We start from the raw sequence: 21,936 nt of genomic DNA on the forward strand, positions 1-21,936 counted from the left end.
TTTGCTCGAACATTAAATGCCTCCAAATGGTATTTAATTAACTTCCCGGGGTGAAGAAACCCTTTTTGAGAACTCAGAGTGAGTAAATTGGCCATTTTCATGCACTTTTAACCATTCCATAAATCTTGTGTTTTGGGCCCCTGGAAGCATGAAAATCACTTTAAACATGCTAATTTTAGCTCTAACACTGATGATCCACCTACAAATGTGAACTGACGTTCAAAAATAAAACATTTGAATACGGACCATTTTCCACATTTCTGAAGCATGACGTAATGGGGGGGTGTTATCTATTTTGTCGAAAATCAGCCGTTTTTGCTCGAACATTAAATGCCTCCAAATGGTATTTAATTAACTTCTCGAGCCCCTGGAAGCATGAAAATCACTTTAAACATGCTAATTTTAGCTCTAACAATGATGATCCACCTACAAATGTGAACTGACGTTCAAAAATAAAACATTTGAAAACGGACCATTTTCCACATTTCTGAAGCATGACGTAATGGGGGGGTGTTATCTCTTTTGTCGAAAATCAGCCGTTTTTGCTCGAACATTAAATGCCTCCAAATGGTATTTAATTAACTTCCCGAGCCCCTGGAAGCATGAAAATCACTTTAAACATGCTAATTTTAGCTCTAACACTGATGATCCACCTACAAATGTGAACTGACGTTCAAAAATAAAACATTTGAAAACGGACCATTTTCCACATTTCTGAAGCATGACGTAATGGGGGGGTGTTATCTCCTTTGTCGAAAATCAGCCGTTTTTGCTCGAACATTAAATGCCTCCAAATGGTATTTAATTAACTTCCCGAGCCCCTGGAAGCATGAAAATCACTTTAAACATGCTAATTTTAGCTCTAACACTGATGATCCACCTACAAATGTGAACTGACGTTCAAAAATAAAACATTTGAAAACGGACCATTTTCCACATTTCTGAAGCATGACGTAATGGGGGGGTGTTATCTCTTTTGTCGAAAATCAGCCGTTTTTGCTCGAACATTAAATGCCTCCAAATGGTATTTAATTAACTTCCCGGGGTGAAGAAACCCTTTTTGAGAACTCAGAGTGAGTAAATTGGCCATTTTCATGCACTTTTAACCATTCCATAAATCTTGTGCTTTGGGCCCCTGGAAGCATGAAAATCACTTTAAACATGCTAATTTTAGCTCTAACACTGATGATCCACCTACAAATGTGAACTGACGTTCAAAAATAAAACATTTGAAAACGGACCATTTTCCACATTTCTGAAGCATGACGTAATGGGGGGGTGTTATCTCTTTTGTCGAAAATCAGCCGTTTTTGCTCGAACATTAAATGCCTCCAAATGGTATTTAATTAACTTCCCGGGGTGAAGAAACCCTTTTTGAGAACTCAGAGTGAGTAAATTGGCCATTTTCATGCACTTTTAACCATTCCATAAATCTTGTGTTTTGGGCCCCAAGAAGCATGAAAATCACTTTAAACATGCTAATTTTAGCTCTAACACTGATGATCCACCTACAAATGTGAACTGACGTTCAAAAATAAAACATTTGAAAACGGACCATTTTCCACATTTCTGAAGCAAGACGTAATGGGGGGGTGTTATCTCTTTTGTCGAAAATCAGCCGTTTTTGCTCGAACATTAAATGCCTCCAAATGGTATTTAATTAACTTCCCGAGCCCCTGGAAGCATGAAAATCACTTTAAACATGCTAATTTTAGCTCTAACACTGATGATCCACCTACAAATGTGAACTGACGTTCAAAAATAAAACATTTGAAAACGGACCATTTTCCACATTTCTGAAGCATGACGTAATGGGGGGGTGTTATCTCTTTTGTCGAAAATCAGCCGTTTTTGCTCTAACATTAAATGCCTCCAAATGGTATTTAATTAACTTCCTGGGGTGAAGAAACCCTTTTTGAGAACTCAGAGTGAGTAAATTGGCCATTTTCATGCACTTTTAACCATTCCATAAATCTTGTGTTTTGGTCCCCTGGAAGCATGAAACTCACTTTAAACATGCTAATTTTAGCTCTAACACTGATGATCCACCTACAAATGTGAACTGACGTTCAAAAATAAAACATTTGAAAACGGACCATTTTCCACATTTCTGAAGCATGACGTAATAGGGGGGTGTTATCTCTTTTGTTGAAAATCAGCCGTTTTTGCTCGAACATTAAATGCCTCCAAATGGTATTTAATTAACTTCCCGAGCCCCTGGAAGCATGAAAATCACTTTAAACATGCTAATTGTAGCTCTAACACTGATGATCCACTTACAAATGTGAACTGACGTTCAAAAATAAAACATTTGAAAACGGACCATTTTCCACATTTCTGAAGCATGACGTAATGGGGGGGTGTTATCTCTTTTGTCGAAAATCAGCCGTTTTTGCTCGAACATTAAATGCCTCCAAATGGTATTTAATTAACTTCCCGAGCCCCTGGAAGCATGAAAATCACTTTAAACATGCTAATTTTAGCTCTAACACTGATGATCCACCTACAAATGTGAACTGACGTTCAAAAATAAAACATTTGAAAACGGACCATTTTCCACATTTCTGAAGCATGACGTAATGGGGAGGTGTTATCTCTTTTGTCGAAAATCAGCCGTTTTTGCTCGAACATTAAATGCCTCCAAATGGTATTTAATTAACTTCCCGAGCCCCTGGAAGCATGAAAATCACTTTAAACATGCTAATTTTAGCTCTAACACTGATGATCCACCTACAAATGTGAACTGACGTTCAAAAATAAAACATTTGAAAACGGACCATTTTCCACATTTCTGAAGCATGACGTAATGGGGGGGTGTTATCTCTTTTGTCGAAAATCAGCCGTTTTTGCTCGAACATTAAATGCCTCCAAATGGTATTTAATTAACTTCCCGGGGTGAAGAAACCCTTTTTGAGAACTCAGAGTGAGTAAATTGGCCATTTTCATGCACTTTTAACCATTCCATAAATCTTGTGTTTTGGGCCCCTGGAAGCATGAAAATCACTTTAAACATGCTAATTTTAGCTCTAACACTGATGATCCACCTACAAATGTGAACTGAAGTTCAAAAATAAAACATTTGAAAACGGACCATTTTCCACATTTCTGAAGCATGACGTAATGGGGGGGTGTTATCTCTTTTGTCGAAAATCTGCCGTTTTTGCTCTAACATTAAATGCCTCCAAATGGTATTTAATTAACTTCCCGGGGTGAAGAAACACTTTTTGAGAACTCAGAGTGAGTAAATTGGCCATTTTCATGCACTTTTAACCATTCCATAAATCTTGTGTTTTGGGCCCCTGGAAGCATGAAAATCACTTTAAACATGCTAATTTTAGCTCTAACACTGATGATCCACCTACAAATGTGAACTGACGTTCAAAAATAAAACATTTGAAAACGGACCATTTTCCACATTTCTGAAGCATGACGTAATGGGGGGGTGTTATCTCTTTTGTCGAAAATCAGCCGTTTTTGCTCGAACATTAAATGCCTCCAAATGGTATTTAATTAACTTCCCGAGCCCCTGGAAGCATGAAAATCACTTTAAACATGCTAATTTTAGCTCTAACACTGATGATCCACCTACAAATGTGAACTGACGTTCAAAAATAAAACATTTGAAAACGGACCATTTTCCACATTTCTGAAGCATGACGTAATGGGGGGTGTTATCTCTTTTGTCGAAAATCAGCCGTTTTTGCTCGAACATTAAATGCCTCCAAATGGTATTTAATTAACTTCCCGAGCCCCTGGAAGCATGAAAATCACTTTAAACATGCTAATTTTAGCTCTAACACTGATGATCCACCTACAAATGTGAACTGACGTTCAAAAATAAAACATTTGAAAACGGACCATTTTCCACATTTCTGAAGCATGACGTAATGGGGGGGTGTTATCTCTTTTGTCGAAAATCTGCCGTTTTTGCTCGAACATTAAAGGCCTCCAAATGGTATTTAATTAACTTCCCGAGCCCCTGGAAGCATGAAAATCACTTTAAACATGCTAATTTTAGCTCTAACACTGATGATCCACCTACAAATGTGAACTGACGTTCAAAAATAAAACATTTGAAAACGGACCATTTTCCACATTTCTGAAGCATGACGTAATGGGGGGGTGTTATCTCTTTTGTCGAAAATCAGCCGTTTTTGCTCAAACATTAAATGCCTCCAAATGGTATTTAATTAACTTCCCGAGCCCCTGGAAGCATGAAAATCACTTTAAACATGCTAATTTTAGCTCTAACACTGATGATCCACCTACAAATGTGAACTGACGTTCAAAAATAAAACATTTGAAAACGGACCATTTTCCACATTTCTGAAGCATGACGTAATGGGGGGGTGTTATCTCTTTTGTCAAAAATCAGCCGTTTTTGCTCTAACATTAAATGCCTCCAAATGGTATTTAATTAACTTCCCGGGGTGAAGAAACCCTTTTTGAGAACTCAGAGTGAGTAAATTGGCCATTTTCATGCACTTTTAACCATTCCATAAATCTTGTGTTTTGGGCCCCAAGAAGCATGAAAATCACTTTAAACATGCTAATTTTAGCTCTAACACTGATGATCCACCTACAAATGTGAACTGACGTTCAAAAATAAAACATTTGAAAACGGACCATTTTCCACATTTCTGAAGCATGACGTAATGGGGGGGTGTTATCTCTTTTGTCGAAAATCAGCCGTTTTTGCTCGAACATTAAATGCCTCCAAATGGTATTTAATTAACTTCCCGGGGAGAAGAAACCCTTTTTGAGAACTCAGAGTGTGTAAATTGGCCATTTTCATGCACTTTTAACCATTCCATAAATCTTGTGTTTTGGGCCCCTGGAAGCATGAAAATCACTTTAAACATGCTAATTTTAGCTCTAACACTGATGATCCACCTACAAATGTGAACTGATGTTCAAAAATAAAACATTTGAAAACGGACCATTTTCCACATTTCTGAAGCATGACGTAATGGGGGGGTGTTATCTCTTTTGTCGAAAATCAGCCGTTTTTGCTCTAACATTAAATGCCTCCAAATGGTATTTAATTAACTTCCCGAGCCCCTGGAAGCATGAAAATCACTTTAAACATGCTAATTTTAGCTCTAACACTGATGATCCACCTACAAATGTGAACTGACGTTCAAAAATAAAACATTTGAAAACGGACCATTTTCCACATTTCTGAAGCAGGACGTAATGGGGGGGTGTTATCTCTTTTGTCGAAAATCAGCCGTTTTTGCTCTAACATTAAATGCCTCCAAATGGTATTTAATTAACTTCCCGAGCCCCTGGAAGCATGAAAATCACTTTAAACATGCTAATTTTAGCTCTAACACTGATGATCCACCTACAAATGTGAACTGACGTTCAAAAATAAAACATTTGAAAACGGACCATTTTCCACATTTCTGAAGCATGACGTAATGGGGGGGTGTTATCTCTTTTGTCGAAAATCAGCCGTTTTTGCTCTAACATTAAATGCCTCCAAATGGTATTTAATTAACTTCCCGGGGTGAAGAAACCCTTTTTGAGAACTCAGAATGAGTAAATTGGCCATTTTCATGCACTTTTAACCATTCCATAAATCTTGTGTTTTGGGCCCCTGGAATCATGAAAATCACTTTAAACATGCTAATTTTAGCTCTAACACTGATGATCCACCTACAAATGTGAACTGACGTTCAAAAATAAAACATTTGAAAACGGACCATTTTCCACATTTCTGAAGCATGACGTAATGGGGGGGTGTTATCTCTTTTGTCGAAAATCAGCCGTTTTTGCTCGAACATTAAATGCCTCCAAATGGTATTTAATTAACTTCCCGGGGTGAAGAAACCCTTTTTGAGAACTCAGAGTGAGTAAATTGGCCATTTTCATGCACTTTTAACCATTCCATAAATCTTGTGTTTTGGGCCCCTGGAAGCATGAAAATCACTTTAAACATGCTAATTTTAGCTCTAACACTGATGATCCACCTACAAATGTGAACTGACGTTCAAAAATAAAACATTTGAAAATGGACCATTTTCCACATTTCTGAAGCATGACGTAATGGGGGGGGTGTTATCTCTTTTGTCGAAAATCAGCCGTTTTTGCTCTAACATTAAATGCCTCCAAATGGTATTTAATTAACTTCCCGAGCCCCTGGAAGCATGAAAATCACTTTAAACATGCTAATTTTAGCTCTAACACTGATGATCCACCTACAAATGTGAACTGACGTTCAAAAATAAAACATTTGAAAACGGACCATTTTCCACATTTCTGAAGCATGATGTAATGGGGGGGTGTTATCTCTTTTGTCGAAAATCAGCCGTTTTTGCTCTAACATTAAATGCCTCCAAATGGTATTTAATTAACTTCCCGGGGTGAAGAAACCCTTTTTGAGAACTCAGAGTGAGTAAATTGGCCATTTTCATGCACTTTTAACCATTCCATAAATCTTGTGTTTTGGGCCCCAAGAAGCATGAAAATCACTTTAAACATGCTAATTTTAGCTCTAACACTGATGATCCACCTACAAATGTGAACTGACGTTCAAAAATAAAACATTTGAAAACGGACCATTTTCCACATTTCTGAAGCATGACGTAATGGGGGGGTGTTATCTCTTTTGTCGAAAATCAGCCGTTTTTGCTCTAACATTAAATGCCTCCAAATGGTATTTAATTAACTTCCCGGGGTGAAGAAACCCTTTTTGAGAACTCAGAGTGAGTAAATTGGCCATTTTCATGCACTTTTAACCATTCCATAAGTCTTGTGTTTTGGGCCCCTGGAAGCATGAAAATCACTTTAAACATGCTAATTTTAGCTCTAACACTGATGATCCACCTACAATTTGTGAACTGACGTTCAAAAATAAAACATTTGAAAACGGACCATTTTCCACATTTCTGAAGCATGACGTAATGGGGGGGTGTTATCTCTTTTGTCGAAAATCAGCCGTTTTTGCTCGAACATTAAATGCCTCCAAATGGTATTTATTTCACTTCCCGAGCCCCTGGAAGCATGAAAATCACTTTAAACATGCTAATTTTAGCTCTAACACTGATGATCCACCTACAAATGTGAACTGACGTTCAAAAATAAAACATTTGAAAATGGACCATTTTCCACATTTCTGAAGCATGACGTAATGGGGGGGGTGTTATCTCTTTTGTCGAAAATCAGCCGTTTTTGCTCTAACATTAAATGCCTCCAAATGGTATTTAATTAACTTCCCGAGCCCCTGGAAGCATGAAAATCACTTTAAACATGCTAATTTTAGCTCTAACACTGATGATCCACCTACAAATGTGAACTGACGTTCAAAAATAAAACATTTGAAAACGGACCATTTTCCACATTTCTGAAGCATGACGTAATGGGGGGGTGTTATCTCTTTTGTCGAAAATCAGCCGTTTTTGCTCTAACATTAAATGCCTCCAAATGGTATTTAATTAACTTCCCGGGGTGAAGAAACCCTTTTTGAGAACTCAGAGTGAGTAAATTGGCCATTTTCATGCACTTTTAACCATTCCATAAATCTTGTGTTTTGGGCCCCTGGAAGCATGAAAATCACTTTAAACATGCTAATTTTAGCTCTAACACTGATGATCCACCTACAAATGTGAACTGACGTTCAAAAATACAACATTTGAAAACGGACCATTTTCCACATTTCTGAAGCATGACGTAATGGGGGGGTGTTATCTCTTTTGTCGAAAATCAGCCGTTTTTGCTCGAACATTAAATGCCTCCAAATGGTATTTATTTCACTTCCCGAGCCCCTGGAAGCATGAAAATCACTTTAAACATGCTAATTTTAGCTCTAACACTGATGATCCACCTACAAATGTGAACTGACGTTCAAAAATAAAACATTTGAAAACGGACCATTTTCCACATTTCTGAAGCATGACGTAATGGGGGGGGTGTTATCTCTTTTGTCGAAAATCAGCCGTTTTTGCTCGAAAATTAAATGCCTCCAAATGGTATTTATTTCACTTCCCGAACCCCTGGAAGCATGAAAATCACTTTAAACATGCTAATTTTAGCTCTAACACTGATGATCCACCTACAAATGTGAACTGACGTTCAAAAATAAAACATTTGAAAACGGACCATTTTCCACATTTCTGAAGCATGACGTAATGGGGGGGTGTTATCTCTTTTGTCGAAAATCAGCCGTTTTTGCTCTAACATTAAATGCCTCCAAATGGTATTTAATTAACTTCCCGGGGTGAAGAAACCCTTTTTGAGAACTCAGAGTGAGTAAATTGGCCATTTTCATGCACTTTTAACCATTCCATAAATCTTGTGTTTTGGGCCCCTGGAAGCATGAAAATCACTTTAAACATGCTAATTTTAGCTCTAACACTGATGATCCACCTACAAATGTGAACTGACGTTCAAAAATAAAACATTTGAAAACGGACCATTTTCCACATTTCTGAAGCATGACGTAATGGGGGGTGTTATCTCTTTTGTCGAAAATCAGCCGTTTTTGCTCTAACATTAAATGCCTCCAAATGGTATTTAATTAACTTCTCGGGGTGAAGAAACCCTTTTTGAGAACTCAGAGTGAGTAAATTGGCCATTTTCATGCACTATTAACCATTCCATAAATCTTGTGTTTTGGGCCCCTGGAAGCATGAAAATCACTTTAAACATGCTAATTTTAGCTCTAACACTGATGATCCACCTACAAATGTGAACTGACGTTCAAAAATAAAACATTTGAAAACGGACCATTTTCCACATTTCTGAAGCATGACGTAATGGGGGGGTGTTATCTCTTTTGTTGAAAATCAGCCGTTTTTGCTCGAACATTAAATGCCTCCAAATGGTATTTAATTAACTTCCCGAGCCCCTGGAAGCATGAAAATCACTTTAAACATGCTAATTTTAGCTCTAACACTGATGATCCACCTACAAATGTGAACTGACGTTCAAAAATAAAACATTTGAAAACAGACCATTTTCCACATTTCTGAAGCATGACGTAATGGGGGGGTGTTATCTCTTTTGTCGAAAATCAGCCGTTTTTGCTCGAACATTAAATGCCTCCAAATGGTATTTAATTAACTTCCCGGGGTGAAGAAACCCTTTTTGAGAACTCAGAGTGAGTAAATTGGCCATTTTCATGCACTTTTAACCATTCCATAAATCTTGTGTTTTGGGCCCCTGGAAGCATGAAAATCACTTTAAACATGCTAATTTTAGCTCTAACACTGATGATCCACCTACAAATGTGAACTGACGTTCAAAAATAAAACATTTGAAAACGGACCATTTTCCACATTTCTGAAGCATGACGTAATGGGGGGGTGTTTGCTCTTTTGTCGAAAATCAGCCGTTTTTGCTCGGACATTAAATGCCTCCAAATGGTATTTAATTAACTTCCCGAGCCCCTGGAAGCATGAAAATCACTTTAAACATGCTAATTTTAGCTCTAACACTGATGATCCACCTACAAATGTGAACTGACGTTCAAAAATAAAAAAAATGGAAAACGGACCATTTTCCACATTTCTGAAGCATGACGTAATGGGGGGGTGTTATCTCTTTTGTCGAAAATCAGCCGTTTTTGCTCTAACATTAAATGCCTCCAAATGGTATTTAATTAACTTCCCGGGGTGAAGAAACCCTTTTTGAGAACTCAGAGTGAGTAAATTGGCCATTTTCATGCACTTTTAACCATTCCATAAATCTTGTGTTTTGGGCCCCAAGAAGCATGAAAATCACTTTAAACATGCTAATTTTAGCTCTAACACTGATGATCCACCTACAAATGTGAACTGACGTTCAAAAATAAAACATTTGAAAACGGACCATTTTCCACATTTCTGAAGCATGACGTAATGGGGGGGGTGTTATCTCTTTTGTCGAAAATCAGCCGTTTTTGCTCTAACATTAAATGCCTCCAAATGGTATTTAATTAACTTCCCGGGGTGAAGAAACCCTTTTTGAGAACTCAGAGTGAGTAAATTGGCCATTTTCATGCACTTTTAACCATTCCATAAATCTTGTGTTTTGGGCCCCAAGAAGCATGAAAATCACTTTAAACATGCTAATTTTAGCTCTAACACTGATGATCCACCTACAAATGTGAACTGACGTTCAAAAATAAAACATTTGAAAACGGACCATTTTCCACATTTCTGAAGCATGACGTAATGGGGGGGTGTTATCTCTTTTGTCGAAAATCAGCCGTTTTTGCTCGAACATTAAATGCCTACAAATGGTATTTAATTAACTTCCCGGGGTGAAGAAACCCTTTTTGAGAACTCAGAGTGAGTAAATTGGCCATTTTCATGCACTTTTAACCATTCCATAAATCTTGTGTTTTGGGCCCCTGGAAGCATGAAAATCACTTTAAACATGCTAATTTTAGCTCTAACACTGATGATCCACCTACAAATGTGAACTGATGTTCAAAAATAAAACATTTGAAAACGGACCATTTTCCACATTTCTGAAGCATGACGTAATGGGGGGGTGTTATCTCTTTTGTCGAAAATCAGCCGTTTTTGCTCTAACATTAAATGCCTCCAAATGGTATTTAATTAACTTCCCGAGCCCCTGGAAGCATGAAAATCACTTTAAACATGCTAATTTTAGCTCTAACACTGATGATCCACCTACAAATGTGAACTGACGTTCAAAAATAAAACATTTGAAAACGGACCATTTTCCACATTTCTGAAGCATGACGTAATGGGGAGGTGTTATCTCTTTTGTCGAAAATCAGCCGTTTTTGCTCTAACATTAAATGCCTCCAAATGGTATTTAATTAACTTCCCGAGCCCCTGGAAGCATGAAAATCACTTTAAACATGCTAATTTTAGCTCTAACACTGATGATCCACCTACAAATGTGAACTGACGTTCAAAAATAAAACATTTGAAAACGGACCATTTTCCACATTTCTGAAGCATGACGTAATGGGGGGGTGTTATCTCTTTTGTCGAAAATCAGCCGTTTTTGCTCGAACATTAAATGCCTCCAAATGGTATTAAATTAACTTCCCGAGCCCCTGGAAGCATGAAAATCACTTTAAACATGCTAATTTTAGCTCTAACACTGATGATCCACCTACAAATGTGAACTGACGTTCAAAAATAAAACATTTGAAAACGGACTATTTTCCACATTTCTGAAGCATGACGTAATGGGGGGGTGTTATCTCTTTTGTCGAAAATCAGCCGTTTTTTGCTCGAACATTAAATGCCTCCAAATGGTATTTAATTAACTTCCCGAGCCCCTGGAAGCATGAAAATCACTTTAAACATGCTAATTTTAGCTCTAACACTGATGATCCACCTACAAATGTGAACTGACGTTAAAAAATAAAACATTTGAAAACGGACCATTTTCCACATTTCTGAAGCATGACGTAATGGGGTGTTATCTCTTTTGTCGAAAATCAGCCGTTTTTGCTCGAACATTAAATGCCTCCAAATGGTATTTAATTAACTTCCCGAGTCCATGGAAGCATGAAAATCACTTTAAACATGCTAATTTTAGCTCTAACACTGATGATCCACCTACAAATGTGAACTGACGTTTAAAAATAAAACATTTGAAAACGGACCATTTTCCACATTTCTGAAGCATGACGTAATGGGGGGGTGTTATCTCTTTTGTCGAAAATCAGCCGTTTTTGCTCGAACATTAAATGCCTCCAAATGGTATTTAATTAACTTCCCGAGCCCCTGGAAGCATGAAAATCACTTTAAACATGCTAATTTTAGCTCTAACACTGATGATCCACCTACAAATGTGAACTGACGTTCAAAAATAAAACATTTGAAAACGGACCATTTTCCACATTTCTGAAGCATGACGTAATGGGGGGGTGTTATCTCTTTTGTCGAAAATCAGCCGTTTTTGCTCTAACATTAAATGCCTCCAAATGGTATTTAATTAACTTCCCGGGGTGAAGAAACCCTTTTTGAGAACTCAGAGTGAGTAAATTGGCCATTTTCATGCACTTTTAACCATTCCATAAATCTTGTGTTTTGGGCCCCTGGAAGCATGAAAATCACTTTAAACATGCTAATTTTAGCTCTAACACTGATGATCCACCTACAAATGTGAACTGACGTTCAAAAATAAAACATTTGAAAACGGACCATTTTCCACATTTCTGAAGCATGACGTAATGGGGGGGTGTTATCTCTTTTGTCGAAAATCAGCCGTCTTTGCTCGAACATTAAATGCCTCCAAATGGTATTTAATTAACTTCCCGGGGTGAAGAAACCCTTTTTGAGAACTCAGAGTGAGTAAATTGGCCATTTTCATGCACTTTTAACCATTCCATAAATCTTGTGTTTTGGGCCCCTGGAAGCATGAAAATCACTTTAAACATGCTAATTTTAGCTCTAACACTGATGATCCACCTACAAATGTGAACTGACGTTCAAAAATAAAACATTTGAATACGGACCATTTTCCACATTTCTGAAGCATGACGTAATGGGGGGGTGTTATCTATTTTGTCGAAAATCAGCCGTTTTTGCTCGAACATTAAATGCCTCCAAATGGTATTTAATTAACTTCTCGAGCCCCTGGAAGCATGAAAATCACTTTAAACATGCTAATTTTAGCTCTAACAATGATGATCCACCTACAAATGTGAACTGACGTTCAAAAATAAAACATTTGAAAACGGACCATTTTCCACATTTCTGAAGCATGACGTAATGGGGGGGTGTTATCTCTTTTGTCGAAAATCAGCCGTTTTTGCTCGAACATTAAATGCCTCCAAATGGTATTTAATTAACTTCCCGAGCCCCTGGAAGCATGAAAATCACTTTAAACATGCTAATTTTAGCTCTAACACTGATGATCCACCTACAAATGTGAACTGACGTTCAAAAATAAAACATTTGAAAACGGACCATTTTCCACATTTCTGAAGCATGACGTAATGGGGGGGTGTTATCTCCTTTGTCGAAAATCAGCCGTTTTTGCTCGAACATTAAATGCCTCCAAATGGTATTTAATTAACTTCCCGAGCCCCTGGAAGCATGAAAATCACTTTAAACATGCTAATTTTAGCTCTAACACTGATGATCCACCTACAAATGTGAACTGACGTTCAAAAATAAAACATTTGAAAACGGACATTTTCCACATTTCTGAAGCATGACGTAATGGGGGGGTGTTATCTCTTTTGTCGAAAATCAGCCGTTTTTGCTCGAACATTAAATGCCTCCAAATGGTATTTAATTAACTTCCCGGGGTGAAGAAACCCTTTTTGAGAACTCAGAGTGAGTAAATTGGCCATTTTCATGCACTTTTAACCATTCCATAAATCTTGTGCTTTGGGCCCCTGGAAGCATGAAAATCACTTTAAACATGCTAATTTTAGCTCTAACACTGATGATCCACCTACAAATGTGAACTGACGTTCAAAAATAAAACATTTGAAAACGGACCATTTTCCACATTTCTGAAGCATGACGTAATGGGGGGGTGTTATCTCTTTTGTCGAAAATCAGCCGTTTTTGCTCGAACATTAAATGCCTCCAAATGGTATTTAATTAACTTCCCGGGGTGAAGAAACCCTTTTTGAGAACTCAGAGTGAGTAAATTGGCCATTTTCATGCACTTTTAACCATTCCATAAATCTTGTGTTTTGGGCCCCAAGAAGCATGAAAATCACTTTAAACATGCTAATTTTAGCTCTAACACTGATGATCCACCTACAAATGTGAACTGACGTTCAAAAATAAAACATTTGAAAACGGACCATTTTCCACATTTCTGAAGCAAGACGTAATGGGGGGGTGTTATCTCTTTTGTCGAAAATCAGCCGTTTTTGCTCGAACATTAAATGCCTCCAAATGGTATTTAATTAACTTCCCGAGCCCCTGGAAGCATGAAAATCACTTTAAACATGCTAATTTTAGCTCTAACACTGATGATCCACCTACAAATGTGAACTGACGTTCAAAAATAAAACATTTGAAAACGGACCATTTTCCACATTTCTGAAGCATGACGTAATGGGGGGGTGTTATCTCTTTTGTCGAAAATCAGCCGTTTTTGCTCTAACATTAAATGCCTCCAAATGGTATTTAATTAACTTCCTGGGGTGAAGAAACCCTTTTTGAGAACTCAGAGTGAGTAAATTGGCCATTTTCATGCACTTTTAACCATTCCATAAATCTTGTGTTTTGGTCCCCTGGAAGCATGAAACTCACTTTAAACATGCTAATTTTAGCTCTAACACTGATGATCCACCTACAAATGTGAACTGACGTTCAAAAATAAAACATTTGAAAACGGACCATTTTCCACATTTCTGAAGCATGACGTAATAGGGGGGTGTTATCTCTTTTGTTGAAAATCAGCCGTTTTTGCTCGAACATTAAATGCCTCCAAATGGTATTTAATTAACTTCCCGAGCCCCTGGAAGCATGAAAATCACTTTAAACATGCTAATTGTAGCTCTAACACTGATGATCCACTTACAAATGTGAACTGACGTTCAAAAATAAAACATTTGAAAACGGACCATTTTCCACATTTCTGAAGCATGACGTAATGGGGGGGTGTTATCTCTTTTGTCAAAAATCAGCCGTTTTTGCTCGAACATTAAATGCCTCCAAATGGTATTTAATTAACTTCCCGAGCCCCTGGAAGCATGAAAATCACTTTAAACATGCTAATTTTAGCTCTAACACTGATGATCCACCTACAAATGTGAACTGACGTTCAAAAATAAAACATTTGAAAACGGACCATTTTCCACATTTCTGAAGCATGACGTAATGGGGAGGTGTTATCTCTTTTGTCGAAAATCAGCCGTTTTTGCTCGAACATTAAATGCCTCCAAATGGTATTTAATTAACTTCCCGAGCCCCTGGAAGCATGAAAATCACTTTAAACATGCTAATTTTAGCTCTAACACTGATGATCCACCTACAAATGTGAACTGACGTTCAAAAATAAAACATTTGAAAACGGACCATTTTCCACATTTCTGAAGCATGACGTAATGGGGGGGTGTTATCTCTTTTGTCGAAAATCAGCCGTTTTTGCTCGAACATTAAATGCCTCCAAATGGTATTTAATTAACTTCCCGGGGTGAAGAAACCCTTTTTGAGAACTCAGAGTGAGTAAATTGGCCATTTTCATGCACTTTTAACCATTCCATAAATCTTGTGTTTTGGGCCCCTGGAAGCATGAAAATCACTTTAAACATGCTAATTTTAGCTCTAACACTGATGATCCACCTACAAATGTGAACTGAAGTTCAAAAATAAAACATTTGAAAACGGACCATTTTCCACATTTCTGAAGCATGACGTAATGGGGGGGTGTTATCTCTTTTGTCGAAAATCTGCCGTTTTTGCTCTAACATTAAATGCCTCCAAATGGTATTTAATTAACTTCCCGGGGTGAAGAAACACTTTTTGAGAACTCAGAGTGAGTAAATTGGCCATTTTCATGCACTTTTAACCATTCCATAAATCTTGTGTTTTGGGCCCCTGGAAGCATGAAAATCACTTTAAACATGCTAATTTTAGCTCTAACACTGATGATCCACCTACAAATGTGAACTGACGTTCAAAAATAAAACATTTGAAAACGGACCATTTTCCACATTTCTGAAGCATGACGTAATGGGGGGGTGTTATCTCTTTTGTCGAAAATCAGCCGTTTTTGCTCGAACATTAAATGCCTCCAAATGGTATTTAATTAACTTCCCGAGCCCCTGGAAGCATGAAAATCACTTTAAACATGCTAATTTTAGCTCTAACACTGATGATCCACCTACAAATGTGAACTGACGTTCAAAAATAAAACATTTGAAAACGGACCATTTTCCACATTTCTGAAGCATGACGTAATGGGGGGTGTTATCTCTTTTGTCGAAAATCAGCCGTTTTTGCTCGAACATTAAATGCCTCCAAATGGTATTTAATTAACTTCCCGAGCCCCTGGAAGCATGAAAATCACTTTAAACATGCTAATTTTAGCTCTAACACTGATGATCCACCTACAAATGTGAACTGACGTTCAAAAATAAAACATTTGAAAACGGACCATTTTCCACATTTCTGAAGCATGACGTAATGGGGGGGTGTTATCTCTTTTGTCGAAAATCTGCCGTTTTTGCTCGAACATTAAAGGCCTCCAAATGGTATTTAATTAACTTCCCGAGCCCCTGGAAGCATGAAAATCACTTTAAACATGCTAATTTTAGCTCTAACACTGATGATCCACCTACAAATGTGAACTGACGTTCAAAAATAAAACATTTGAAAACGGACCATTTTCCACATTTCTGAAGCATGACGTAATGGGGGGGTGTTATCTCTTTTGTCGAAAATCAGCCGTTTTTGCTCGAACATTAAATGCCTCCAAATGGTATTTAATTAACTTCCCGAGCCCCTGGAAGCATGAAAATCACTTTAAACATGCTAATTTTAGCTCTAACACTGATGATCCACCTACAAATGTGAACTGACGTTCAAAAATAAAACATTTGAAAACCCACCATTTTCCACATTTCTGAAGCATGACGTAATGGGGGGGTGTTATCTCTTTTGTCAAAAATCAGCCGTTTTTGCTCTAACATTAAATGCCTCCAAATGGTATTTAATTAACTTCCCGGGGTGAAGAAACCCTTTTTGAGAACTCAGAGTGAGTAAATTGGCCATTTTCATGCACTTTTAACCATTCCATAAATCTTGTGTTTTGGGCCCCAAGAAGCATGAAAATCACTTTAAACATGCTAATTTTAGCTCTAACACTGATGATCCACCTACAAATGTGAACTGACGTTCAAAAATAAAACATTTGAAAACGGACCATTTTCCACATTTCTGAAGCATGACGTAATGGGGGGGTGTTATCTCTTTTGTCGAAAATCAGCCGTTTTTGCTCGAACATTAAATGCCTCCAAATGGTATTTAATTAACTTCCCGGGGAGAAGAAACCCTTTTTGAGAACTCAGAGTGTGTAAATTGGCCATTTTCATGCACTTTTAACCATTCCATAAATCTTGTGTTTTGGGCCCCTGGAAGCATGAAAATCACTTTAAACATGCTAATTTTAGCTCTAACACTGATGATCCACCTACAAATGTGAACTGATGTTCAAAAATAAAACATTTGAAAACGGACCATTTTCCACATTTCTGAAGCATGACGTAATGGGGGGGTGTTATCTCTTTTGTCGAAAATCAGCCGTTTTTGCTCTAACATTAAATGCCTCCAAATGGTATTTAATTAACTTCCCGAGCCCCTGGAAGCATGAAAATCACTTTAAACATGCTAATTTTAGCTCTAACACTGATGATCCACCTACAAATGTGAACTGACGTTCAAAAATAAAACATTTGAAAACGGACCATTTTCCACATTTCTGAAGCAGGACGTAATGGGGGGGTGTTATCTCTTTTGTCGAAAATCAGCCGTTTTTGCTCTAACATTAAATGCCTCCAAATGGTATTTAATTAACTTCCCGAGCCCCTGGAAGCATGAAAATCACTTTAAACATGCTAATTTTAGCTCTAACACTGATGATCCACCTACAAATGTGAACTGACGTTCAAAAATAAAACATTTGAAAACGGACCATTTTCCACATTTCTGAAGCATGACGTAATGGGGGGGTGTTATCTCTTTTGTCGAAAATCAGCCGTTTTTGCTCTAACATTAAATGCCTCCAAATGGTATTTAATTAACTTCCCGGGGTGAAGAAACCCTTTTTGAGAACTCAGAATGAGTAAATTGGCCATTTTCATGCACTTTTAACCATTCCATAAATCTTGTGTTTTGGGCCCCTGGAATCATGAAAATCACTTTAAACATGCTAATTTTAGCTCTAACACTGATGATCCACCTACAAATGTGAACTGACGTTCAAAAATAAAACATTTGAAAACGGACCATTTTCCACATTTCTGAAGCATGACGTAATGGGGGGGTGTTATCTCTTTTGTCGAAAATCAGCCGTTTTTGCTCGAACATTAAATGCCTCCAAATGGTATTTAATTAACTTCCCGGGGTGAAGAAACCCTTTTTGAGAACTCAGAGTGAGTAAATTGGCCATTTTCATGCACTTTTAACCATTCCATAAATCTTGTGTTTTGGGCCCCTGGAAGCATGAAAATCACTTTAAACATGCTAATTTTAGCTCTAACACTGATGATCCACCTACAAATGTGAACTGACGTTCAAAAATAAAACATTTGAAAATGGACCATTTTCCACATTTCTGAAGCATGACGTAATGGGGGGGGTGTTATCTCTTTTGTCGAAAATCAGCCGTTTTTGCTCTAACATTAAATGCCTCCAAATGGTATTTAATTAACTTCCCGAGCCCCTGGAAGCATGAAAATCACTTTAAACATGCTAATTTTAGCTCTAACACTGATGATCCACCTACAAATGTGAACTGACGTTCAAAAATAAAACATTTGAAAACGGACCATTTTCCACATTTCTGAAGCATGATGTAATGGGGGGGTGTTATCTCTTTTGTCGAAAATCAGCCGTTTTTGCTCTAACATTAAATGCCTCCAAATGGTATTTAATTAACTTCCCGGGGTGAAGAAACCCTTTTTGAGAACTCAGAGTGAGTAAATTGGCCATTTTCATGCACTTTTAACCATTCCATAAATCTTGTGTTTTGGGCCCCAAGAAGCATGAAAATCACTTTAAACATGCTAATTTTAGCTCTAACACTGATGATCCACCTACAAATGTGAACTGACGTTCAAAAATAAAACATTTGAAAACGGACCATTTTCCACATTTCTGAAGCATGACGTAATGGGGGGGTGTTATCTCTTTTGTCGAAAATCAGCCGTTTTTGCTCTAACATTAAATGCCTCCAAATGGTATTTAATTAACTTCCCGGGGTGAAGAAACCCTTTTTGAGAACTCAGAGTGAGTAAATTGGCCATTTTCATGCACTTTTAACCATTCCATAAGTCTTGTGTTTTGGGCCCCTGGAAGCATGAAAATCACTTTAAACATGCTAATTTTAGCTCTAACACTGATGATCCACCTACAATTTGTGAACTGACGTTCAAAAATAAAACATTTGAAAACGGACCATTTTCCACATTTCTGAAGCATGACGTAATGGGGGGGTGTTATCTCTTTTGTCGAAAATCAGCCGTTTTTGCTCGAACATTAAATGCCTCCAAATGGTATTTATTTCACTTCCCGAGCCCCTGGAAGCATGAAAATCACTTTAAACATGCTAATTTTAGCTCTAACACTGATGATCCACCTACAAATGTGAACTGACGTTCAAAAATAAAACATTTGAAAATGGACCATTTTCCACATTTCTGAAGCATGACGTAATGGGGGGGGTGTTATCTCTTTTGTCGAAAATCAGCCGTTTTTGCTCTAACATTAAATGCCTCCAAATGGTATTTAATTAACTTCCCGAGCCCCTGGAAGCATGAAAATCACTTTAAACATGCTAATTTTAGCTCTAACACTGATGATCCACCTACAAATGTGAACTGACGTTCAAAAATAAAACATTTGAAAACGGACCATTTTCCACATTTCTGAAGCATGACGTAATGGGGGGGTGTTATCTCTTTTGTCGAAAATCAGCCGTTTTTGCTCTAACATTAAATGCCTCCAAATGGTATTTAATTAACTTCCCGGGGTGAAGAAACCCTTTTTGAGAACTCAGAGTGAGTAAATTGGCCATTTTCATGCACTTTTAACCATTCCATAAATCTTGTGTTTTGGGCCCCTGGAAGCATGAAAATCACTTTAAACATGCTAATTTTAGCTCTAACACTGATGATCCACCTACAAATGTGAACTGACGTTCAAAAATACAACATTTGAAAACGGACCATTTTCCACATTTCTGAAGCATGACGTAATGGGGGGGTGTTATCTCTTTTGTCGAAAATCAGCCGTTTTTGCTCGAACATTAAATGCCTCCAAATGGTATTTATTTCACTTCCCGAGCCCCTGGAAGCATGAAAATCACTTTAAACATGCTAATTTTAGCTCTAACACTGATGATCCACCTACAAATGTGAACTGACGTTCAAAAATAAAACATTTGAAAACGGACCATTTTCCACATTTCTGAAGCATGACGTAATGGGGGGGGTGTTATCTCTTTTGTCGAAAATCAGCCGTTTTTGCTCGAAAATTAAATGCCTCCAAATGGTATTTATTTCACTTCCCGAACCCCTGGAAGCATGAAAATCACTTTAAACATGCTAATTTTAGCTCTAACACTGATGATCCACCTACAAATGTGAACTGACGTTCAAAAATAAAACATTTGAAAACGGACCATTTTCCACATTTCTGAAGCATGACGTAATGGGGGGTGTTATCTCTTTTGTCGAAAATCAGCCGTTTTTGCTCTAACATTAAATGCCTCCAAATGGTATTTAATTAACTTCTCGGGGTGAAGAAACCCTTTTTGAGAACTCAGAGTGAGTAAATTGGCCATTTTCATGCACTATTAACCATTCCATAAATCTTGTGTTTTGGGCCCCTGGAAGCATGAAAATCACTTTAAACATGCTAATTTTAGCTCTAACACTGATGATCCACCTACAAATGTGAACTGACGTTCAAAAATAAAACATTTGAAAACGGACCATTTTCCACATTTCTGAAGCATGACGTAATGGGGGGGTGTTATCTCTTTTGTTGAAAATCAGCCGTTTTTGCTCGAACATTAAATGCCTCCAAATGGTATTTAATTAACTTCCCGAGCCCCTGGAAGCATGAAAATCACTTTAAACATGCTAATTTTAGCTCTAACACTGATGATCCACCTACAAATGTGAACTGACGTTCAAAAATAAAACATTTGAAAACGGACCATTTTCCACATTTCTGAAGCATGACGTAATGGGGGGGTGTTATCTCTTTTGTCGAAAATCAGCCGTTTTTGCTCGAACATTAAATGCCTCCAAATGGTATTTAATTAACTTCCCGGGGTGAAGAAACCCTTTTTGAGAACTCAGAGTGAGTAAATTGGCCATTTTCATGCACTTTTAACCATTCCATAAATCTTGTGTTTTGGGCCCCTGGAAGCATGAAAATCACTTTAAACATGCTAATTTTAGCTCTAACACTGATGATCCACCTACAAATGTGAACTGAAGTTCAAAAATAAAACATTTGAAAACGGACCATTTTCCACATTTCTGAAGCATGACGTAATGGGGGGGTGTTATCTCTTTTGTCGAAAATCTGCCGTTTTTGCTCTAACATTAAATGCCTCCAAATGGTATTTAATTAACTTCCCGGGGTGAAGAAACACTTTTTGAGAACTCAGAGTGAGTAAATTGGCCATTTTCATGCACTTTTAACCATTCCATAAATCTTGTGTTTTGGGCCCCTGGAAGCATGAAAATCACTTTAAACATGCTAATTTTAGCTCTAACACTGATGATCCACCTACAAATGTGAACTGACGTTCAAAAATAAAACATTTGAAAACGGACCATTTTCCACATTTCTGAAGCATGACGTAATGGGGGGGTGTTATCTCTTTTGTCGAAAATCAGCCGTTTTTGCTCGAACATTAAATGCCTCCAAATGGTATTTAATTAACTTCCCGAGCCCCTGGAAGCATGAAAATCACTTTAAACATGCTAATTTTAGCTCTAACACTGATGATCCACCTACAAATGTGAACTGACGTTCAAAAATAAAACATTTGAAAACGGACCATTTTCCACATTTCTGAAGCATGACGTAATGGGGGGTGTTATCTCTTTTGTCGAAAATCAGCCGTTTTTGCTCGAACATTAAATGCCTCCAAATGGTATTTAATTAACTTCCCGAGCCCCTGGAAGCATGAAAATCACTTTAAACATGCTAATTTTAGCTCTAACACTGATGATCCACCTACAAATGTGAACTGACGTTCAAAAATAAAACATTTGAAAACGGACCATTTTCCACATTTCTGAAGCATGACGTA

This window comes from Lissotriton vulgaris, chromosome 11, assembly GCF_964263255.1.
Source record: "Lissotriton vulgaris chromosome 11, aLisVul1.2, whole genome shotgun sequence".
In the NCBI taxonomy this organism is placed as follows: domain Eukaryota; kingdom Metazoa; phylum Chordata; class Amphibia; order Caudata; family Salamandridae; genus Lissotriton; species Lissotriton vulgaris.